The sequence below is a fragment of the Sminthopsis crassicaudata genome, chromosome 4 (assembly GCF_048593235.1).
Source record: "Sminthopsis crassicaudata isolate SCR6 chromosome 4, ASM4859323v1, whole genome shotgun sequence".
NCBI classification, from domain to species: domain Eukaryota; kingdom Metazoa; phylum Chordata; class Mammalia; order Dasyuromorphia; family Dasyuridae; genus Sminthopsis; species Sminthopsis crassicaudata.
The window spans coordinates 412,078,473-412,104,393 of NC_133620.1; the positions used below are offsets into that span (position 1 = coordinate 412,078,473).

General features: G+C 35.4%; 1 protein-coding gene and 1 long non-coding RNA gene across 2 annotated transcripts in view; one reads left to right on the forward strand and one right to left on the reverse strand.

Moving 5' to 3' along the window:
- DPYD (dihydropyrimidine dehydrogenase) overlaps window positions 1–25,921 on the reverse strand; it is a 956,758-nt gene that overhangs the window by 61,941 nt on the left and 868,896 nt on the right. The gene's annotated exons all lie outside the window — the stretch shown is intronic.
- LOC141539675 (uncharacterized) lies at window positions 538–23,713 on the forward strand. Its single transcript, XR_012481362.1, has 3 exons — window positions 538–1,922; window positions 18,596–18,696; window positions 20,934–23,713. It is a non-coding gene; the product is annotated as an uncharacterized LOC141539675 (long non-coding RNA).

Sequence of the window (25,921 nt, forward strand, 5' to 3'; positions counted from 1 at the left end):
AGCTTTTAGGTGAAGATCTCTGATGAGAGAGATCTATCCCATTGCCCAGTTTCTCATACTTTCAAAACAGTCTAATCTCCTTTTAGATAGTTTTATCATATTCATTACAATTATTTTTATTATAAGAAAGATTATCTTCACATCAATCAAAAACTTCCTCTCTTCAACTTCTCAGTTGCTCCTAGTTCTTCCCTCTGGGTCCAAGCAAAGCAAATCTAATTTCTTTCAGAAGATAGCTCTTGAAATCATTGAAGATAGTTATCATTTTCCCTTGGGTCTTCTCTTCTCCTGGCTAACCATTCCATTTCTATTAACTAATCCTCTTATGGCATGATCTCAAGGCACCTCACAATTCCTATCTACCAATTCTGGATACTTTTTAGCTAATCACTATCCTTCCTAAAACGTAACATCTAGAACTGAACACAAAATTCTTCTATAAACAAGGCAGAATGCAGGTATATAATAATAATATTAACAATGATAATGATGATAGCTAATATTTTATAGTATTTAATATATGCTAGATATTGTGCTTTGTGTTTTAATTATCTCATTTTATCCTTATATAATCCTGAGTGATAGGTAGTAGTATTATTTCTATTTTACAGATGAGGAATTGACTGAATCAATGATTTGTCCAGAGTCACATGACTACTAAATGTCTGAGGTTGGATTTGAACTGAGATCTTCCATACTCCACACCCATGCTATTTCTTCCAATGTTCTGGAAATTATAGGAGAATGCAGTCTGTTGTTCAGTCATATCAGCATTTTGTGGACCCCATTTAGAGGTTTTCTTGGCAAAGATACTAGTGTGGTTTGTCATTTCCTTCTACAACTCATTTTACAGATGAGGAGTTAAGACAAATATACTTAAGTGACTAGCCCAGGGTCACACGGCTGGATTTGAACCCTTGAAGATGAGTCTTCTGGATTTCAAATCCAGGTTTCTAGCCATTATGCTACTTAGCTGCTCATTATGGATCTTATGTCTTTTTAAAGTTCAATCTTCAATCACCTTCATTATTTGGAGGGCAGGGGCTATGGCATACTCTTGACTTATAAATCTTGATGTCTACTCAACCATCCATACCACTACACAAAAGTGATTTCATGGCCATATCTCCCCACTCAAAAAGCTAACTTTTAAACACCTTAAATTGAAGATTTTTATTTATACATGTAGAATTTTTTGTAAATAGATTTCTTCAGCTCTGAGATCTCTTTTGGGTCAGACTGTCTGGATGCATTAGACATCCTTCCTTCCTAGCTTCATGTCTTTTTATTGATAAATTTATTCCCATTTCCATTTCTTAATGCCAGATCTAACAGCATCTGAGGATTATTAGATATTAGACATTAGACATTCAATGCCTTGGGCTAGCTAAAAACATAAAATTGTGATTGATATCTTTCTCTAAAATACTTTGCCCTGCTAAACTCCGCTACTGTAAGCCCTTTAGTACTTCTAAACACAGATCCTTTGATTTCTTTAGATTTTTGTTAGTTGGATTTACTTTTGTATTTAGTGGGCTCCATCTACCTAATACAATATCTTCCCTTTGTGAATCTACAGATATTTTTCCCATGAAACTCCTGATTGGTTCTTTCTCTCAGCTGAACTATTTTAATGCCAACCTCTTATAGTCTGTCCTAAATGCTGTTGTAAAGGTCATCTTTGATGTGTATTCCTTCACTGTCCTTGTTAAACTTTATTTCTCATGACCTATTAGCCAAAATCCTGATAATGAGTTTACTGCTTTCTTTCCCACACTTTAAACAGATTATTTTAACTGATATATTCTCTCACTCCTTTTTTTTTTCCTGGAACAAATTCGCCATTTGCTGGGCTCCAACTCAGGGTCAGATGAAGCAAAGTTGATGTTCAACTTTTGCTAGTTATAAAAATCTTCAACAACGTGAGTATTCATTTCAAGAGCTAATTTCTTTCTGCATGTGTTTATTTACCCATCTTGGATGCTGACCTATCCAGCAGGGTGATTTTGAGAATCTGAGTTTCTTAGTAGAGACTATGTCTTTGTGTTCTGTATCTTTGACCATTAGCACCAAGACAATGCTAGTCATTCAAAAACACTTATTTAATGAACTCTAAAAAGTCCTTTATAAAAGGAAAAGAGATGTTCATGGAAATTCTCAGGAGATTGTATAAAATCTTGCAGTTTCCTCATTTTGAATTATATAGGGTATCATAGAACCTAGAATAATATAGAAACAGATCCTTATGCTTAAAGAGCCATTTACTGATAAATTTAAAAACCAAACTGAAAGCTCTTATATTCTTTGAACCAAACAAGAATTCCATTTTTATGAGTCTCACAAACAAATAGAAACTCTATGTGATAAAGGTATTCATGCCTAATATTTTAATTCACTTGTTCAATAATTCCCTTTCCTTTGCATTATTTTTGCTTTATTATACTCTTATAATACTCTCAAATATATCTATAAAACTTTACAACCCTTTTCCAATGGCATATGGTGTGTGTTCTGAAGAGAAACATGTTTATGAGCTGAAAGATGGGAAGAAAATGTAAAGTACTCTTACGGGACTCAGGAAGGGATTGCTGACTGCCTATGCTAGGGGAACATTACAGTATATCAGCCTCTTGCAACCTAAATTCTAACCCTTCTTTTTCATCAGCTAATAGAATGCAGAAATGCATTATGGCAATTTACGGGCATCTATATTTTTCCTGTGCCCAAGATGGAAACAAGTGGTTCTTGGAGTTGTTCTAAGGCTGTAAATAGTGGAAAGATAATTTACTTGGGCTGATCAGATAAATGTTCACTATTTCCAGATACTAACTGTTCTGGTTACTTATGTTTTAAGATTTATGCCCAAACTCCCAAAGAAGACTGCAGACTTCTTGAAGGCAAGGTTATGTGTGACAATGTTTTGTAGAGTGTAATTACGTTAATGTAGTAATTTTGTATTTTGTAGATTTGTAAACTGATACTTTTTTGGTAGATTCTCCCCCATTCCTAGTGATCTGGATACATACTAGATGCTTTTGTTGACTAAGATAATGCGATTTCAGAGTTTCTCAATGAGTTCATTTGAAATTTCATTAATTCAGGGAGGGGAGTAGCTAAACTTGGGAGTCAGGGGGGCTTGAGTTCATATCTGACCTTAGATAACAGTTGTATGACTAGTGTGTGTCACTTAACCCCATGCTTTGGGTGTGTGTATCTATCTGGAAGAAATTTCTGGAAAGAATGAAAGTCATATTACTATTTGTCAGACACTATCCTGGAAATACAAATTAAAGCAAAGTTAGCACCTCTCTTCAAGTAGCTTATATTTTAATGTTCGACAGAACATAAATAAGTGAAATAAAGACACAATTACTAAGCACTTGCCATTTTCCAAGTACCCTATAAGGTGCTCAGTTTTCAGACAAGAAATTTATATTTTAATGTAGTTGAGACAATATATAAAAAGGAGCTGAAGAACTGGTCAAGATATATTCAGAATAAATACAGAAGAGGTAGAAGGTAACTTTAGAGGAGAAGGATTGAGTAATGGGAGAACTAGGAAAAGCCTTTTGCCAAAAGTGGAATTTATTTTGAATCATAAAGGAAACCAGGGATCTTAAGGTGGAAGTGAGAAGAGAGAGCATTCTGGGCATGAAAGACATCAAGTGTAAAGAAAACAGGGAGTGCTTTGTAGTTTAAAAGATTTTTAAGTGTAAAAGTTATCTGAATTCTAACGTGTTCAGCCTCCAAAACCACAATATTTCTGAATCAATATTACTTAATATAGAACTTTGCACATAGTAGGTGCTTAATAAATAGCTGATGATTGACTGATTCTGTGTCCTTGGTTTGGTGGTTGAGCTATTGTAAACTTAGAAGTCTTCTTTGGATTCATGCAGGGTAGAAAAATGTGACTCCCATTATTTGAGCTATGACAAGTTGTAGAAAGAGTTGGGAAGTGTACCTTTCAATGTTTTACAAGATTTTTATTTTAACTTGTGCAATTGAAAAAGTTGATCCTAGACAAGTAATGTGATCGCTCTGTGCCTCAGTTTCCACATCTATAAAATGAGGATGTTGAATTAAATAAATTATAGGTCCCTTCCAACACTGAAGCTATAACCTTCTGAATCAAAGTAAAGCTGTCATTACTGTAGTTTTCAAATGTGGGAATATCAGCTTTAAAATATAGTTCCTTATACTAGAAGCATGGTATATGAAATGCAGGACTTGGAGTATGGTAGACCTGGATTCACAACCTGCCTCAGGTGCTGATTAGCTGGATAATCTCAGGCAAGTCATTTGACCTCTTTCAGGGTTTCAGTTCTTCATCCATAAAATGGCAATAAAAAGTAGTTATGAGGAACAAATGGGATAATATACTTTAAATATTTTGCAAATCTTAAAATGTCATATAACTAGATAACCACCATTATTTACAATGCATTATTATAACTATTAAAATCTCTTATACATTGTTTTTTTCTTAATACAAGTACCCATATCTATTGACATAAACAAAGAGAGTATAAAAATTTCTTATTAGTATCTTAAGGCTTTGAAAAGATGAGCAGAGTTTAACAAACAAGATATATTGATTATTCCAAACCATGAAAATAAAAGGAAGTGCAAGAAGGGGATAGCAAGCAAACCTGAACAATTATTCTATGGAAATCCCTAACCAATAAGAAATTCAGAAGTATAGATGCAGTTTGAAGCATGAAGGTAAGCTTTAACTTCATTAAAACTTCCTTGTCACATTAAATAAAGGGTCTACAAGGGCCTGGATACATGCTTTATTATATCAACCCTCCTCATAATTGCCAGGGTATGTGACTTAAGAATCAACCCTTAGAGTACCCAAGTGCAATCAGCCTGAATGAGATTCCAAGAAATCAATAATATCTTACCAGACCCCTTCAAACTCCTTCATAGCCTCAATGCATCCCAGAGTAGCAGATTACAGGTCGACTGTAATTACTCCCTAGAATAGCCAGCATGAGGTCTTGCAATCTAAGTGAGTTTTTTGGATGAATAGGTCGGTGTGATACAGGCATTTCTTTAATTTCCCAGTATGGAGGATCGACAATATCTTCAGACCATGTGCCTGGAGGCAGCTAGGTGATACAGTGTTTGCCCCAGTTTCTTCAACTCTGGAATAGGATGAATAATGTGCACTTCCCTTCCAGGGTTGTTGCAAGGATCAATGAGATAACATTTGTAAAGTTCTTAGCACAGTGCCTGGCACACAGTAGGCACTATGTAAATGCTTATTCCCCTCCCTTAGTCTCCACATGGTAGCCATATGTAAGCCAGTATGTTTTATTCACTTTATTTCTCAAGCATTTATTGTGTATCTTCTATATGCAGTATATTGTCCTATATGCTAGATCTATAAAAACAAAACAGTCCACAGTCTCTCAAGGATATCACATTTTCCATCTTTTTTGGTTGGCCTTTTGATTAATATCCTAAACAACATTCATTCATTCAGCATTCAATAAACATTTATTAGGTAACTGTATGAAAGAGGGTCTAATGATATTATGTGAGCCCAAGGTGACCACAAAAGACTGAAAGTAGAATATGAATAAATAGAAGAATTTTTTAAAAACCGATTTTCCTTCTTAGGTGATTATAATAAAAATAGAAAATATTCAATAACAATAGCACTAAGAAAGATTATTGTATTGGGAGGAGGGGAAAATCTTTCTTTTGTAAAGGATGTGCATAAGTTGAAGGTCAAAGAGCACAGATTACTGATCTGTGATCATTTTTGGAGAGAAAGAGCTAAAAAGACTGGCAAAAGTCAGCATTAGAAGAAACAGGAGAGGTCACACAGGCTCCAAGCTTGAACTCAGAGACTGGTTTCTCTGACCTGATCACAAGAGAACCAGTGCAGAAGACCATTTCTTGGTAAGGGCAATAAATAGTAACATGAAGAGTGGACATATAGCCAGGTCAGAAGGCCAAGAATTTAAAATACAAAGCCCATTTTTATACTTGAATCTGATGAATGGAAGCCTGAACTGAAGGCAATCAGCTCCATAATGATGGACTTTTATTCCAACAATGGCCTCTTGAAAATTAAAAGTCTAAACAAAAAGAACTGGAATTTTACCTCCTAGAATGACTCCTTTGATATTTTTTATCTAGAAAAAGTTTTTTTCTCCTTATTTTCTTCAACTTAAATGAATTTTAAATGAAGACATATGGTTGCTAAGGAAACTACAATTTAAAACACATTTACAAAGATTTCTGTGACAATTACTAAACTATTAAAAGTAAACACAACCAAAATGAAGAAAAACTAAGTATAACCAAAGAAAATCTCTCTCTGTGTGTGTGTGTGTGTGTGTGTGTGTGTGTGTGTGTGTGTGTGTGTATTTATTACCACCCAGTATGCTTGACGGGATATGATGAGGGGTCTAAGATCTTGATGTAGTTCCCTTATTCTGCTCCATAGCCTTGTCATCATCTCAGCATTCATCAAATCAATTAGTCACTGATAATGACTCCCTCAGCATTAAAATCATGGCCAAAGGCAATCCTCAGAAGCCATTATAATGATACATCATAATATGCAACAATATTTTCTCTGATATTTATGAAGAGTGACATAGTGAGATGTTCCCACTGATAAGTAGGAAGCCTCTTCTCCTTAAAATATTCCATTCATTCATTTAATCGATCAAAAAGCACTTATTAAGTACCTAATATGCAGCATTCACTTTATTAGGTGCTAGGAATAAAATAATAACAATAATAGTTATAATAGCTATTATTTCTATACTGATTTACATACAGGATGTCCCAAAAGTCTTAATTCAGTTTTAAGCTATTAAATATTTATGATAGTAAAGTTTATGATTGTAGTAAGTCATAGGAGTTTTTGTATATATTATCTCATCTGATCCTCATAATAACCCAATGCAGGGATATGCTAGGGCCAATTCGAATTGCCTCATGAGAGCTGATTGTTAAATTTTCAGTGTGAAAAATCAGTAATTTTTACAAATCAGGGTTTGATTTATTGCTTTGTTGATTATTTAATCTTAGAAAAGGCAGTTATGTGATGTGGTACATAAAGTACTCAATTTGGAATCAAGAAAATGTGAGTTCAAATCTAGCCTAAGACATTATTAGCTGTGTGACCTTGAATAAGTCATTTAATCCTGTTTACTTCAGTTTCTCAATTGTAGAATGGGGATAATAATAGCACCTACCACCCAGAAGTGTTGTCAGGATCAAATGAGATGACATTTGTAAAGTGTTTAGCAAATGCCTGGTGCTTTATAAATGCTTGTTTCAAGAAAATGATGGAAAAAATGTTAGCAATGAAGATTGAACTTAGGTCTGTTGTATGTACTTCCCCCAACATTTCCCACTCTCCCCGACAGTCAGTTTTTAAACATGCTTCTGCCTATGATGTAGGTGATCTATTATTGTTGTCATTTTTATGAATGAGAAAATTGAAAGTGATACAGTTTAAGTGTTGCCAAGGTCACAGTCAGTGAGAATCCAGACTCTAAGTTCAGCTTTGTCTCTTTTGTCCTCTAGCTGGAATATGCAGAAATAAAACATCCCTTTCCTCATATCCTATTGAGAATACAACACATACATACAAAAGTACATAATAATAAATATAATGATATATTTGTTATAATGCCTTCAAGAGAAAATCTTTCATGGAAACTGGACAAAGAATAGGTCTATGAAAGAGAACATCAATTACAGAATTTTTTTAAAAGTACAACTCTTGTATTTCTTTGTTCATTGTAGCCAGCCTTTTATATATATATATATATATATATATATATATATATATATATATATATATATATATATATATATATATATATGTGTGTGTGTGTGTGTGTGTGTGTGTGTGTGTGTGTGTGTGTGTATATATATATACACATATATATATCCATAATATAAAAGAAATATATAATTATTAGCCTAAATTCAAATAAGATAAAATGCAGGGAGCTCCAAGATCCAATAGAGATAAAAACAGAAGGGATTTGAGCTGTTGGAGGAGGAAAGCACAGATCTTTAAAAGGAATTTAAATCCATATGATTTATTAAGCACTCTCTTTGCAAAGAATCAAACTATAGAAGCCTCAATTAAAAGAAAATATTATTGAGGCTTCTTTTTAAAATTGTTCTCACTTTCTATAGAATGACAGCTCAAGTCACAAAACATTGCCTTTCAACAAATAAAACAATTCAATATATTGGCTGTATCTAATAAACTCCTTTCATACCTATAGTCTCCCACTTCTTTCCTGAGAGAAGGGAGACATGCCCCATGCCAGTTCATTGAATTCCTAATTTATTACTGTATATACTTTGAGTTCCCCTGGCTTTTGATGTTGATTTTCTTTATGTTATGGTGAATAAATTGTTCTCTTGGTTCTGCTCACTTTGCTTTGCATCGATTCATGCATGTCTTCCCAAGTTTCTCTTTATATATACATATATATATGTGTATATATATATATACATATATATATATATATGTATATATATATATATAGTTTCTTAGCAATAAGAACAAGAGGCTTAATTTGCAACTTGTTGAATATGGTGTCAGAGGTGACAGATTGTTTCTTCCTTTTCTAGCTTTACATAGCCTGAGCAAGAGTTATTAATCTGATATCTCAGGTATTTTTAAAAAATGTATTTTATACTTTTAAACACACCATTCTAAGAATGGGACCAAACTGCTAAAGAAATTCCAAACAAAAAAGCATTAAGACTCTGCTCTAAAATAATATCCATGCTATTCACTGGATTGAATGAATGGAAAGATACAGCATTCTGGAGGTTCAGAGTTCATTAGAACAGTTGCTTCCTTGTACAAACTGAAAATAACTCAACCCAATAAAATTCTGGACCAATGAAGAGATGCAGTTCACAACAGTTCTAAGATTTACTAAAGATCCACTAAAGGTTTGTTACCTGTTAATTAGCCCTGCAGATCATTAGTCCTGGGGAATGAATAAAAAATGACATATGCCCACAAAATGACTTCCTTTCCACTAGGCTTATTTTTGCACAGCTAGCTCCTGAATTCTATGGAGCTCTTGTGAATCTTTTGTAGCTTATTCCATTGAATGAGGTATCTTTAGGGAATGCTTATAACCTAGACTCTCTTCCCAGAGCAGATGATTCTGTATGCTAGCCTCATTTACCCTACAAACCAGCTGACTGCACACCATGTCATCCGATGCCAGTGTGCATTCAGACTATTCAGTCATCTGCTTCAGATTTACGGAAAATATTGCTATTGATTTCTCTCAGTGTTTAATGGGGTTATTAAATTTTAAATCACTGCACAATGACCAATACATTGGGTTGGTAATGTGATTTTTCCAGGTTCATCATCCCTTTTGAAGGCTGTGACTGTTTAGTAAATTTGGGGGCATTAAATTCTAGGCAGGGGCATATGTTTTGATAACATAAACACTTAATAAAAATAACTTTTCAGTGTGCTATCCTCATAGGAATGTGAACAGGAAAAGGCAGCTGCCTTTGACATGCTCCTCTATGCATAGTAATGTCAGCCCTGGGTCTCTATCAACTTGCAGTATGCTTTAAGAGGAGAGGAGGGTATCCCTTTAAAGAAATGATTTTTATCCCTGTAGATAGGTGTACTATTTTGGATACACAAGATATGCTGCCAACAGGGACAAGTTGGTTTTTATTGAGACTTTCATGCCAGAACATATTATTCTTAAATTATGATAATGAAGAGGACACACCATTTCACTTTCTCACCTCCAAGATGCACTTTTGGGCAAATACTTCAACTTTTCTATGCCCTTCAGACAACTTTCCAAGACTATAAGTTGTTGAGAAGGAACTTATCTAATAAAATCATGCAAATATAGTCCCTATTCTTAAAAAAAAAGTCATGCTCTTGTTCACTTATGTCAGATTTTTCTGACCCCCTTTGAAATTTTCTTGACAAAGACACTCGAACAGTTTGCCATTTCCCTCTCCATCTCATGTTATACATAAAGGTAAACAGGATTAAATGACCTACACAGCTAATAAGTATCTGAGTATTTGAACTTAGGTCTTCTGATTCCAGTCTTCTATTCACCGCACCTCTCCCTTCCCAGAACCTAGAGACTATTTCATAGGATGACAGTCAACTTAAGGCAAGAAGCTAAACTAGTCATTGTGCATAGGCATAATACAGTGCCCATGTCTGCTTTGTCCTTATTGCCAAAAAGAGAGCATCAATTCCATCCTTACCTGTTTCCTGGTTTCCCTTAAGACTCAGCTTAATTCCCATTTCAAACAGGAGGCTTCTCTTAGTCTTCCTACTTCTAGTGGCTTCCTATTCCATTTATATTATCATTATCTTGGATGTATACATTTTTACATGTTTACTCTCTTATTTAAGTGCAAGCTCCTTGAGGTCAGGTACTATTTTTGCTTATCTTTGTTTGCTCAGTGGTTACTACAGTGTTTGGCAAACTTAATAAATACTTTTTGACTTACTTATGACAACTTCTGTGATTTCCCTACTTAATCTCACGGGCTTAAAGGACATTGTTATGAGTCACAGGCAAAGAAAGTGATCTCTAGAGTTGTATAAGTTTTTGATGCTAATTTTTTTTTTTTAGAACTTAAAAGTTTTATTGATGATTTTTTGTTTTTACTACTATCATTTCCTTTTAATCCACTAATTGTAACCTTCCTTAAAACAAGGAGACCAGGGCGGAGCCAAGATGGCGGAGAGGAAACACACGACTCAGTGAACGTCCTCACTCCCTCACAACCAATTAGATAAATTAAGTCTCAAAATTAGCTCAGGATTGATAGATACCACAAGGACTGGAAGCACGACTTACCAGCTGAAGAGAATCTGGAGTTTCAACAGGAAAGGTCAGTTCTCAGGGGAGGAATAAGAGACCAGCACAGACGGTGGGGTAGGGGCACACTGCGCCCATTGCGCTGGGAGGGGCTCTGGGATCAGAGAAGCCACTGAGGTAAAGGAATCTGGCACAGGCCGTTAGCTCTTCTCTGCTAATTATTTAGCAGTTCAGAAGAGAAAGCCAAAATATTTTAAAACTCAGATTTTCCCCGGACCCTGGGGGTGACTCAGGCACAGATCTCGGCACCAGGGGGTGTGGCCTCAGCTACCTCCTGAGAATAGTTAAGAGACTGACAAGTGGGTGGATACGGCCCAAGGCAACACACACTGCCTAACTTAGCTGGAGGGAGTGGAACTCAGCTCCAGGAAGTCCCAGAGAAGCGGAACCTTTGAACTAGGGACCGCGGTTTCTGGCAGACACTTCCAGTTTGAGCGCAGGGGCTTCTTACGTCACCTGCTGCAGACACCCACTCCCCACCCCGACACATAGCCTGGGCTTCCTGCAGTCTTCACTATTCTACGCCCTCGAAGCACAGCAGTGCTAATCACCTCTGAGGCACTCCCAGGGAGAGGGTGGGGAACTCTCTCCCAGAGCTCTCTCTTAGCTCAGGCTCAGGAGCCGCTGCATCCATCCCGTCTGGGAGGAAGCTGGTAAAGAAGTAAATAATTTCCTACCCCAGGGACAGACCCCAAAAGATTTTTTTTAAGTATGAGCAAAAAAGCTAAAAAAACCATAGATTCCTTCTATACAGAGAAAGAGCGGGTATCCAACCCCGAGGAAGTTGACAGCAGAGAATCAGATAACAACCTAAAGGGGAACGATTCCTGCCCCCCATCACATAACTCTCTCCTAGAAGAAGCTCTTAAGAAATTGAGGGAGATCGAAGAAAAATGGGGCAAGGAAAGGGAAGTTATGATAGAAAATAACAATGTCCTGAAATTGGAGTTGGAAAAAATAAAGAATTCACAGGAGATGCAGGGAAACAAAATTAGTGAATTAGAAAAGGTTAAAAAAACACAGGAAAGTAGGATATCTGAATTGGAAAAGATAAAAAAGTCTCAAGAAAATAGAATTTCTGAATTGGAAAAAGAAAATAATTCTCAAAAAAAAAAAATTAGGGAAATGGAAAAAAACTCAATAGAGCAAAATAATTCATTTAAAAACGAAATTGGGCATTTACAAAAAGAACTAAAAACTGTGAAAGAAGAAAATAACTCCTTAAAAGTCAGGATAGAACAAATAGAAATGAATGATTCACAGAGAACCCAAGAATCAGTCAAACAAAACAAAAAAAATGAGAAGCTGGAGAACAACGTCAAATACTTACTGGGAAAATCTATAGACCTGGAAAATAGATCTAGGAGAGATAATCTGCGGATTATTGGACTTCCAGAAAACTATGACCAAAAAAAGAGCCTAGATTCTATTTTACAGGAAATTATCAAAGAGAACTGTCCAGAGATAATAGAAACAGAAGGGAAAGTAGATGTTGAAAGAATTCATCGAACTCCTTCTGAAATAGACCCTAAAAAAAGAACACCACGGAATATTGTGGCTAAGCTGCAGAATTACCACACAAAGGAGAAAATCCTGCAAGCAGCTAGAAAAAAACAATTTAAATACCAAGGTGCCACAATAAGGGTCACCCAAGATCTGGCTGCCTCCACATTAAAAGATAGAAGGGCCTGGAACCTGATATTCCGAAAGGCAAAAGATCAAGGACTGCAACCAAGAATGAACTACCCAGCTAAGTTTAGCATCTTTTTCCATGGAAGAAGATGGTCATTCAATGAAACAGAGGAATTCTATATGTTTCTAAGAAAAAAACCAGACTTAAACAAAAAATTTGATCTACATCCACAAGACTGAAGAGAAACAGAAAAAGGTACACAGAACCCTTGAGAACTGTAACTTTGTTGTGGGTATATAAAAAATACTCAAGGATAATTTGATTTTACTGATATAAAAGAAAAAAAGGGGGGTGTGGTAAAGGGAAGGAGGTCGGTTCAGAAAAAGGGGAAGGAGTGATAAAAAGAGGGAAACTACATCCCAGGAAGAGACATAGAAAATACACCATATCTGAGGGAACTTAGTGAGGGGGAGAATCATTGTGTGAATCTTACTCTCATCAGAAGAGGCTCAAAGAGTAAATAATTAACATATTTGTTTTTCAGAGAATTTTCTCTCACCTCATTAAAAGGGGGGAGAGGAAAAGAGGAAAGGAAAAGGAGAATAAGTGAAGGGACTTGGAGGGAGGGGGGAGGGATCCTAAAAAAAAAAAAAAAAAAGAGGGAGGGTTGCGCGTCACAAGGGGGGGCTGTAAATTAAATATCGGGGAGGGGGATCAGGGGGGTCAAGGGAAAAAAGTATAATCTGGGGATAATACGATGGCAGGAAATACAGAATTAGTAATTTTAACTGTAAATGTAAATGGGATGAACGATCCCATCAAACGGAGACGGATAGCAGATTGGATCAAAAAGCAGAACCCTACAATATGTTGTCTACAGGAAACACACTTAAAGCAGGGAGATACATACAGAGTAAAGGTAAAAGGTTGGAACAGAGCTTATTATGCTTCAGGTAAAGCCAAAAAAGCAGGGGTAGCTATCCTTATCTCAGATCAAGCAAAAGCAGAAGTAGATCTCGTTAAAAAAGATAAAGAAGGAAACTATATCCTGCTGAAAGGTAGCATAAATAATGAAGCCATATCAATACTAAACATATATGCACCAAGTGGTATAGCATCTAACTTTCTAAAGGAAAAGTTAAGAGAACTGCAAGAAGAAATAGACAGTAAAACTATAATAGTGGGAGATCTCAACCTTGCACTCTCAGATTTAGACAAATCAAACCACAAAACAAACAAGAAAGAAATTAAAAAAGTAAATAGAACATTAGAAAAACTAGGTATGATAGACCTTTGGAGAAAACTGAATGGCAATAGGAAGGAATATACTTTCTTCTCAGCAGTTCATGGATCCTATACAAAAATTGACCATATATTAGGACATAAAGATCTCAAAATTAAATGTAGGAAGGCAGAAATAATAAATGCCTTCTTCTCAGATCACAATGCAATAAAAGCTACATTCAGTAAAAAGTTAGGGGTAAATAGACCAAAAAGTAATTGGAAACTGAATAATCTCATCTTAAAGAATGACTGGGTGAAAGAGCAAATTATAGAAACAATTAACAATTTCACCCAAGATAATGATAATGATGAGACATCATATCAAAATCTTTGGGATGCAGCTAAAGCAGTAATAAGGGGAAATTTTATATCTTTAGAGGCTTATTTGAAGAAAATTGAGAAAGAGAAGATTAACGAATTGGGCTTACAACTTAAAAGGCTAGAAAAAGACCAAATTATAAACCCCCAACCAAAAATTAAACTCGAAATACAAAAATTAAAAGGAGAAATCAATAAAATTGAAAGTAAAAAAACTATTGAATTAATAAATAAAACCAAGAGTTGGTTTTATGAAAAAGCCAATAAAATAGATAAACCTTTGGTAAATTTGATCAAAAAAAAGAAAGAGGAAAATCAAATTGATAGTCTTACAAATGAAAAGGGGGATCTTTCCACCAATGAAGAGGAAATTAGAGAAATAATAAGGAGTTACTTTGCCCAACTTTATGCCAATAAATTTGATAACTTAAGTGAAATGGATGACTTTCTCCAAAAATATAGGCTCCCTAGATTAACAGAGGAGGAGATAAATTGCTTAAATAGTCCCATTTCAGAAAAAGAAATAGAACAAGCTATTAATCAACTCCCCAGGAAAAAATCCCCAGGGCCAGATGGATTCACATGTGAATTCTACCAAACATTTAAAGAACAATTAGCCCCAATGTTATATAAATTATTTGAAAAAATAGGGGATGAAGGAGTCCTACCAAACTCCTTTTATGACACAGACATGGTACTGATACCTAAACCTGGTAGATCGAAAACTGAGAAAGAAAATTATAGACCAATCTCCTTAATGAATATTGATGCTAAAATCTTAAATAAGATATTAGCAAAAAGACTTCAGAAAATCATCTCCAAGATAATACACTATGATCAAGTAGGATTTATTCCAGGAATGCAGGGCTGGTTTAATATTAGGAAAACTATTAATATAATTGACCATATTAATAATCAAATTAATAAGAACCATATGATCATCTCAATAGATGCAGAAAAAGCATTTGACAAAATCCAACATCCATTCCTACTAAAAACTCTTGAGAGTATAGGAATAAATGGATTATTCCTTAGAATAATCAGGAGTATATATTTAAGACCGTCAGTAAGCATAATATGCAATAGAAATAAACTGCAACCTTTCCCAGTAAGATCAGGAGTGAAACAAGGTTGCCCACTATCACCATTACTATTCAATATAGTACTAGAAACGCTAGCCTCGGCAATAAGAGCCGAGAAAGAGATTCAAGGAATTAGAGTAGGAAATGAGGAAATCAAACTATCACTTTTTGCAGATGACATGATGGTATACTTAGAGAACCCCAAAGACTCTGCTAAAAAGCTACTAGAAATAATTCAAAATTTCAGCAAAGTGGCAGGATACAAAATAAATCCACATAAATCCTCGGCATTTTTATATATCACTAACAAAATGCAACAGCAAGAGATACAAAGAGAAATTCCATTCCAAACAAATGTTGAGAGTATAAAATATTTGGGAATCCATCTACCAAAGAAAAGTCAGGAATTATATGAGAAAAATTACAAAACACTTGCCACAAAAATAAAGTCAGATTTAAATAATTGGAAAGACATTCAGTGCTCTTGGATAGGCCGAGCGAATATAATAAAGATGACAATACTCCCCAAACTAATCTATTTATTTAGTGCTATACCAATCAGACTCCCAAGAAACTATTTTAATGACCTAGAAAAAATAACAACAAAATTTATATGGAAGAATAAAAGGTCAAGAATTGCAAGGGAACTAATGAAAAAAAACTCAGAGGAAGGTGGTCTAAGTGTACCTGATCTAAAGCTATATTATATAGCAGCAGTCACCAAAACCATTTGGTATTGGCTACGAAATAGACCGGTAGATCAGTGGAACAGATTAGATACAAAGGACAAAAAAGGATACATCTATAGCAATCTAATCTTTGACAAACCCAAATATTCCAACATTAGGGATAAAAATTCATTATTCGGAAAAAACTGTTGGGAAAACTGGAAATTAGTATGGCAGAAATTAGATATGGATCCACACTTAACACCATATACCAAGATAAGATCAAAATGGGTCCATGATTTAGGCATAAAGAGGGAGATAATAAATAGATTAGAGGAACAGAGGATAATCTACCTCTCAGACTTGTGGAGGAGGAAGGAATTTATGACCAGAGGAGAACTAGAGATCATTATTGATCACAAAATAGAAGATTTTGATTACATCAAACTAAAAAGTTTCTGTACAAATAATACTAATGCAAACAAGATTAGAAGGGAAGTAACAAATTGGGAAAATATTTTTAAAAACAAAGGTTCTGACAAAGGTCTCATTTCCAAAATATATAGAGAACTGACCCAAATTTATAAGAAACCGAACCATTCTCCAATTGATAAATGGTCAAAGGATATGAACAGACAATTCTCAGAGGAAGAAATTGAAACTATATCCACTCACATGAAAGAGTGTTCCAAATCACTACTGATCAGAGAAATGCAAATTAAGACCACTCTGAGATACCACTACACACCTGTCAGATTGGCTAAGATGACAGGAACAAATAATGACAAATGTTGGAGGGGATGTGGGAAAACTGGGACACTAATACATTGCTGGTGGAGTTGTGAAAGAATCCAGCCATTCTGGAGAGCAATCTGGAATTATGCCCAAAAAGTTATCAAACTGTGCATACCCTTTGACCCAGCAGCGCTACTACTGGGATTATATCCCAAAGAAATACTAAAGAGCGGAAAGAGACATATATGTGCCAAAATGTTTGTGGCAGCTCTTTTTGTTGTAGCTAGAAACTGGAGGATGAATGGATGTCCATCAGTTGGAGAATGGTTGGGTAAATTGTGGTATATGAAGGTTATGGAATATTATTGCTCGGTAAGAAATGACCAACAGGAGGAATATAGAGAGGCCTGGAGAGACTTAAATCAACTGATGCTGAGTGAAATGAGCAGAACCAGAAGATCACTGTACACTTCAACAACAATGCTGTATGAGGATGTATTCTGATGGAAGTGGAAATCTTCAACATAAAGAAGATCCAACTCACTTCCAGGTGATCAATGATGGACAGAGGTAGCTGCACCCAGAGAAGAAACACTGGGAGGGGAATGAAAATTGTTAGCACTAATACCTGTCTGCCCAGGTTGCATGTACCTTCGGATCCTAATGTTTATTGTGCAACAAGAAAGTGATATTCGCACACATGTATTGTACCTAGACTATATTGTAACACATGTAAAATGTATGGTATTGCCTGTCGTCGGGGGGAGGGAATAGAGGGAGGGGGGGTAAATTGGAAAAATGAATACAAGGGATAATATTATAAAATATATATATATATATATAATAAAAAAAAAAAAAAAAAAAAAAAAAAACAAGGAGTACCAATTAAGGAAAAACACAACACATCAAAATCAAATCTCGACAAGGGTGAACCAATGTTCCCTTTCCAACTTTCTATACTAAGCAAAAACAAAGACCTAGGTTCTTGGGACTATTTTTTAAAATTTTAGTAATATTTTGGTAACTGTATTTCTATATAATTGATTTCCTTTATAATATTATGTATCTTATTTTATGCATCTAAGGACATTATTCTGAGAATGGAGCCATTAGCTTCACTAGACCATGAACACATTCTCTAACATTTGTAACCTCCTTTTCCCCACTTTACCTTTATACCAAGATATGAGAATCCTGTTTCATTATAATCCATTCTCCTCTACCTTTTAACCAAAGTGACTTAGGCACTCCATTGCTTACTTTAGTGCCTTGGACAAAGGTATTACGTGCCTGTCTTGGACAGGCAGCCCTAGACCCCAACACTGGAATAAACAAACACCCTTCTCACTTCTACCTCTTGGAATCTTCCCAAGCTCTGCTCCAATGCTGCCTTCTTCACAAGAACTTGCTTGATTCTAAATTTCTAATGCCCTCCATATTCCTTTTTATGTATGCTTAAATGTGTACACATAGAATGGAAACTCCTGGAAGGCCAGGAATGCTTCATTTTTGTGTCTATAGTTTAACAAATCAAAATGTACAGCAGACATTTAATAAATGCTTGTGAAAAAAAATGAACAAAGAATTGTCCTCTAGAGCTTTTTTAATTTATGTTTTTATAGTCAACACATTTATTATTTTCCTAGGTTTGCTTACATCATTTTTCATCAATTCATACAAGTCCTATTTTTCTCTGAATTCCTCATACTCTTTATAATAATAATAATAATAATATGCTATCATATTTATATGTTGTGATTTATTCAACCATTTCCCACCCATTAGAATCCCACTTGGATCCCATGTCTCCTCCCCCATCCATTTCTTTTTTTCTTTTTTCTTTTTTTTTTTTGATATCTGGTACAATTCTTTAGCAAAGACTTGTCTGACAGCAGGGTCTGACTATAGCTTTATCAACCTGTCTTAATTCTGGACAAAAGATGCTTGTTAATAAAATGTGTCCTCATGTGTGTCTAATCACAGGTACAATCTGGATATTCCTTCTGACCCCGCTTATAAAGGTTGGCTGTGCACTGAACCCGGCCAGTCTGAAAGCTGCTCAGGAGAACCCATCTACCAGCATGGTAGGTGGAAACCAGGACAGATGGCGGGGTCAGTAATAAAGAATTTGTTTGTTGTCACCAATTGAGGACCATTTCTCCTGCCAGCATGACTCCACAGATAGATCTTGGCATTGGTGACCAGGGGAGACAAACAATGTTGTTCAACAAGCAGTCTGAAAGATAGCATATGGCCAGAAATAAATCTCTGGGGAATATGGAGACATGTTGTCTTGTGCTGTACTATCACTGTGGTCTTGCAGTTTTGCTCCAAATCAGTAGAGGGCATGGTTAGTTCATCTGGCGTACAGTTAAACGGAAATAACACAGGAGGTAGGACAAAGTATTGTCTGGAGGAGTCACAGCTATTGTGTTGAGTGCAGTATCTTTTATGTCTTCCTTAATAAATTGCATGAGTTCTCTACTTTTGCCCTCTGCTCCTTATAAATGTATACATATATAGGTTAGGTTCAAGGGTGGAAAAGTGTTGGGGAAAAATAAAAATAAATTGTTGGAACTAAGAGGGAAGTATTAATGATGCTAGTCTAGAAGCTTAGTTAATTGGAAGTCTCTGGAGGATTCTGTGAAGTTGGTCTCTGCTAATTAAGGGAAGAGCATTTTCAAGGGATTTAGAGAACTAAGGGTTCTTCCGACTTTATGATTGCTCTTTGGTTAATGTGTAGCAGTGGTAATGAGAATGTCTTTTTCCAAGTGCCGATTCTAGTCCACAGAATGGATTTGGGAAAATTAATTTCACCTCCCCAAATCACTGACCATTGTGAAATGATCTGATCTAAAAGGATCCAACTAACCTCAAGACTTTCTGAAATTTGGACATCGAATTTTTTTTTTGCTTTATTTTATAAAGAGCCTCAATTTTTATGTCTTTTCTTCACATTTTTCTTGCACATTATGATTCTCATTCAAAGACTGAATTAGTTCTCTTTCAGTCAGAATTGCAGTAGTATTAATCCTTTTCTAAGCTATAGCAATAGTTGGCAGTGCAATGAGGAATATGGTATTCATTTTGGTGCAAAAAAAATCAGCTTCTCAAGATGGAGGATGGATGGTTAGATGGTAGATATTCTGAAAAAAATCTATATCATTTGTAAGCTAAATATGAACTAGCAATTTGATGCAGCAGGCAAAAAAACCCAAAACAAACAAAACAAACAAACAAAAAAAAACTAATGCAATCTTGAATTGCATTAAAAGTTATAGCTTCAAGTGATAATTCTACTACCTTAAACAACTCTCTTCTGGAGTATTATGTCCAGTTCTGAGCACCACAGCATAGGAAGGACATTAATAATCTGAAGAAACAAGGACAGGCAAGATTGGGAAAGCATTTTGGTCCTTCCCAATGATGTTACATGAAGATTAGTTGAAGGAACAAGAGATATTTAATTTAGAGAAAAGAATATCTGAAAGGACATGATAGGTGTCTTCATTAGAATATAAGATCATTATGAGTAGTTTTTTTTTTTTTTTTCCCCCTTCATATTTGTATCCAAGTGTCTAGTGTAATGCTTGGAACAGAGTAGATGTTTACTAACTACTTATCAAATGTTTTCATCTATTTGAAGGGATTAGATTTATTCTGTTTGGCAGAACCAGGAACAATGGATTGAAATTGTAAAAAGGCTAGTTTAGGCTCAATATGACTTCCTAAGAATGAAGAAGCCCAATCAAAGTTCCTATCCAAAGAGGGATGGCTATTCCCAGGTTTATTGAAAGTTGGGTAGTGGGAGTAAATGAGTAGGGAAGTAGGCCTAGAAGATTTGTCCTTGCAATGAATAGAATTAAGGATATAAGCATTAGGGTTCATGACCGGCCAAGCTTATAGTGTATTAATATTATCTGTTTGGTGATGAGTCAGATTTGAAGGATTTGTATTTTGTTTGGAAGTCAATGCTTAGGCATTGAGAAGACTAGACAAGGAAATAGGATAATAATAGGTAAGGTAGAGATGCCTATGATACTAGGACAGGTGAAAGGGGCAAATAGATTTTTTCTCAAGGAAAGGGGATGTCTGGGATTAAACTCCCTCTTATATCCCTCTTATATCCTCTGGGGGGTAGATGTAGATTATTTTGATACCTCAAGAGGTGTTGGTTTCCTTTCCTTGGAAATTTTCAAACAGAGACTAGATGACTATTTGTGGATATTATAAAGATGATTATTTTCATGTATGGGATAGACTGGATCTAACCTATACATCTGTTCCAACTCATATTCTATGACATATTTTTATTTTTCAGATGAAGAAGTGAAACAATAAATTTCTCAGAAGAACAAGTGAAATCTGGGAGATTATGAATAAACATAATGTTTTGAACCCTTCAGAGAAAGATGCTCCATAAACAAATATTCCTTAAACTCTGAGTGATTTTATGAATTGGGCTTTTGTGAAAAATCCCAAATCATTCTGGAAAGCCTGACAATTATCACTAATTTCCACATGTACAGTAGAACAATGAAACAGACTATATTTCCTTTATGGAATTTAACTAATCTTGAGTTTCCAGAAGCATTTAGAGTTTCTTTCTTTAGAATATGGGATTAACCAACTGAAGAATTTTTATTACTGTCTCAATGTTATTGGCATGATATTATAAATGCCTATCTTAAAAGGATATATATATATACTTCAAAATACCTGGGAAAAGGTAGATGAAAAGACTGAAGAGCATCATGAAGTACTCTACTGAACAATTACCTATTTGAAACTTTTGGGGAGTTGCCACCTCAGATGAAGAATGAGAAATTGTATAAATGGTGAAGGAGTCAGTCAGGAATTCTTTCTGGTCTCCTGACTTTCTGAGTGGTTCCCTCATGAACATATATCCTGTCTGGAATCTAAATCTCTGTGGTTTTAATTTCACAATTTTGCATAGTGTGTTGTTTTTTGGGACATATAGACAAAGTTGTAGTAGAACTGTCTGTGCAGATTTTGGCCCCTGGAAAAGTCATTTACCTTGTCTGGGCCATAGGCAGATCTTTAAGACTGTATATTACAAAGAAGGACCAATCAGGATGGAGAAAGGGAATTTCTTTACTCCAGGTTTCTAATCCTAGTGAAATCCCAGGTCTGGACCCCCAAACAACAAAGATAAATAGCTAAGGAAATAAGCACATAAAGGTAAAGGGATTTTGTTCTCATCACCCAGAGTCTGAGTGAATTTCAGATGGCTACTGGGGTCAATGGATAGTGTTAACCTTGGGAACAGATGGCTTTGAAAGACTGATTTCCAATCTTGACACTTACTAGTTGTGTCACTGTAGACAAATCACATAATCTACCTTTCTCAGTTTCCTCATCCAGAAGATAATATTGGCACTTATCTCATAAGATGTTCTCCTTGTTGAGATCAAATGAGAGATGATTTATGTCTGGACTTTGCAAGTCTCTGAACATTACATATATACTAGTTGCTGCTGTTAAATGCTACTATCACTACTGCCCATGCTACATCTCCTGAGTCCTAGAGGCAGAAAGATGGCATAGTAGTTAGAGTACTAAGCCTGGAGTCAGGAAGATTCATCTTTTTGAGGTAAAATATGGCCTTAGCTACTTACTCCAGGCAGGTCACTTAATCCTGTTTGTCTCCGTTTCCTCATTTGTAAAATGAACTAGAGAGGGAACTGGCAAACCTCTTCAGTGTCTCACCAAGAAAACTCCAAATGGGTTCATGAAGATTCAGACATGACTGTAAGATGATAATTTCTGATTCCAAGTGTAATGATCTTTCATTATATAACGAGACTCAAGGGCAGAAGAGGAAGGTCTGTAGTTGGCATTTAGGACTTTCTTAATGCCCAGAGATGAAACTGGCACTAAAGGAAGTTTTTAGTCAGGTCTAAGAAGTTAGAGGCAAGTAGGGGAGAGTAACAATATTGACAGTAAAGGCAAAGGTGGCAAGAAGCTCTCAAGCTAAGCCAATTGACTTCTGTCATATTTTGATCCTTAAATAAACCAATTAGCAAGCATTTATTAAACACTTACTATGTTCTAATAAGCATAGGCATGATTATGCCATCTACCAGTGGAACAGCTTAGAACTCAGCCATAACATCTCTACCACCGAGTCAGTATCAGAAAGAATGGTCTTCCAGGCTAGGAACTATAGAGAGCACTGCAGAACCAGCAGCCACAAATCAATGACCTTAGGAGGCTAACAATCTCGGGACTGCAAGTGAACAAATATAGACTTGAAAATCCAATCACAGAGATGGGAGTGTTGTTTTGCTTTGCTTTTTGCCACTTAAATACTGATGGATCAGGGTGCTCAGATAAAGTGATATAAGATTAGAAACATCTCAAAGTTTATAGCTTAAAAGCTATTCTCCTAATAGAGAGAGCAGAATTTAAAGTCCAGTTAAAAAAACAGAATAAATCTGCTATGTATTAACTTTGAACTAGGTGCTTTACAGATGGGATCTCCAAATTTCAGGATAAAGCAACATTCATGTATCACAGTAACCATTCTCAAGCTCATTTCTGTTTTATAGTAAGAAGAGGTAAAACTAGTTTCACCAAATAAATTATTCACCAGTAATATAGTATGAGGCCCATATCATCTGAAAGTTTTAATACTTTCTCTTATATAACTTTAGCTCTTTGAATAGGTATATGTGTGTCTTTTTCTCTCTCTATGTATATGAATGTATGTATAGAGATATAAACATACTATATGTGTATTTATACATTATACAAGGTAGGCTAGGTTGGTAAGACTTTGAGTCAACTGTTTGACTAGAAAACCTTTAGAGAATTTGACTGTCTCAGCCTGGAAACCCATTGTTCTTATAAACTCAAAATCAAAATAAATCTGGAGGTAATATATTTGTCACTTGGGCAAGCAGCAGACACACACAACTTTTACTTATGCACACACATGTATATATAGAATATATATTGTGACACATGGCATATACATGTTTCTATACAAAAACACCACTTGCATGTTCATACTGCACATTGTGTGTACATACATATAAACGTACAAAACTATATAAAGACAAACATGAAAAAACTAAAGGAAATACACATCTATGTGTGTATTCATACAAGTCTAAGTATACATGCATGTACATGTGTATATATGCTGAATGGGAAAGTAGCAGACTTGAGAAAGTCACCTGTTCCATCTCATTGCCTTGAAGCATGATTGCTCTAAAATACTTTGGATATTTGAGAGTTTATTCTGTTTTCAAGGACCTAAAAGGAAAGAGATTCTCAAAGTTTGGTGACCTAGATACCTAGCTCTTATTACTGAGAGAGCATCCATGAGCTGATTTCTAGAAGTCCCTTACATACTCTATGTTCCAGCCAAACTTTATGTTTGCAAAGCACAGCTTTCCATCTCTTATCACTAGACCCTTTCACTTATTATTTCCCATGTACAGAACATTGTTCTTATTCAACTCTATCTTCTGTATTTTCTAGCCCCCTCCAAGACTTAGCATAAACATCCCATTCTAGAGAAGAACCTTTCCTGTGATCCTCCTGAAATGACTTTGTATTTATTTCTTATTTACTTACCTGTGTACATAATGTTCTTTCTCCCCACCTTACCACCAGCAGAATCTAAATTCCCTTAGGAAAAGGATTGCTTTGGTTTTGTCCTTGCATCCATCCAGAGGGCCTAGTACAGTACCTGTTACATACTATATAGCTATATAGGTTTGTTGGATTAAATTGCTAAATGCTGCAGTTTGTGTTTATCTCCCCTAATCTTGACCTGAGTACCACAGAATTCACCATTCTCTGTAGAATAGCCCTTCACATTTCTGAAGATCTTTAGCAAGTTTTCTTTTAGTCTTTTAATCTCTAGCTAAACTAATCTCAGTTTCTTTTGCTCTCCAATATAAACAACTACCATTCTCTTAGGCTTTTCTGATAGCTTTGGTTGTTCAACCTTTAATCATCTGGATTTATTTATACTTGGCTCTGGCAGTTGCTATTTTTGATCAACTGTTTGACTGGGAAAACTTGAGAGAATTTTCCCAAGAATGGAAAGTTACTGTTCTTATAAATCCAAAGACACACCAGAGTCATAACTAGTATTTTTCTCACCTAGGGCAAGCTTCACAAAATTCAAGAAAGTAAGCAATAATCATACACACACACACACACACACACACACACCTCACACACAATTTTTAAAGAGGAATATAATCTAGGCTTTTAGCAACCAAAGTTAGAAAGCATATGCAATATGCTAATACACTATGTAATTATTCTTACTAGCTAGTTACTAAGTCCAGTTGATTCTATTCCACTAAAGTTTATTACTGAAAGCACCTTCTAATTTTTAGTTACCCTGGAGTAAAGTCCTAAACATCCCACCTTAGTTGTGACTTAATTATATTCATTAAAATTATTCTAGATAATTTATTTCCTCTACTTCTTTAAGAAAAGATTTATTTAAAAGAAGTGTGTTATTTCAGAATTATATTAAATCTCGAGGAAACATTCCCCAGTTGAGTAGAGTATTTTTGATTTTCATATTTGAATGGCAGGAACTCCTTTGATAGTAACATTACAGAGAAGACTGCACTAATGTTTCATACCTGATACTGACTAGTTTCTAAAGCAATGATGGATTCTGGACAGCTAAATTAGACATTTTGTTGTTGTTGTTGTAGTAATTTCCCCTTGTATTATAACCATAGGCAGACCCTTTCACCTACATAAAGCAGAATCTTCTTCGTCTGCAGTGTTCAATGTAATGTTAGCAGATTTTAAAAAGGCCTTTCTCAGGCTTAGCTGTTCAAGCACTCAAATATCTGAAAATGACATGAGAGCAAGAGGAGCAGGACCTATGATTTCAGTATTAGAGAGAACTCCTAGATAAGTTCTAATACACTTTCTCTACAAGTTTTAGTCAAGGAACATCCTAGAACTTTGAGAGGTGCCCAGGGTCACACAGGCAGTGAATGCTGGGAGCCAGATTTTAACCGAGATCTTCGGGTCTCTGAGGTTCTCTCTTCATCTATAATGCCATGGCTAATTATCTAATAAAAATGCATATGGACTATACACTATTTTGGCAGGCTGCTGAGCTGCCCATTTCTCCCCCATGTACTTTTTTTGAGTCACCTCAAATTTTCAACTGCAGTCAAGTCTAAATGTGAAATTAGGAAGTTAGGTAATTTTCTTTTTTCTTTCTTTTCTTTTTCTTTTTTTGCTGGCTGTTTTTCACCAAGTATTAGGTAGTTAATGTTGCTCATGAATAAAAATAAT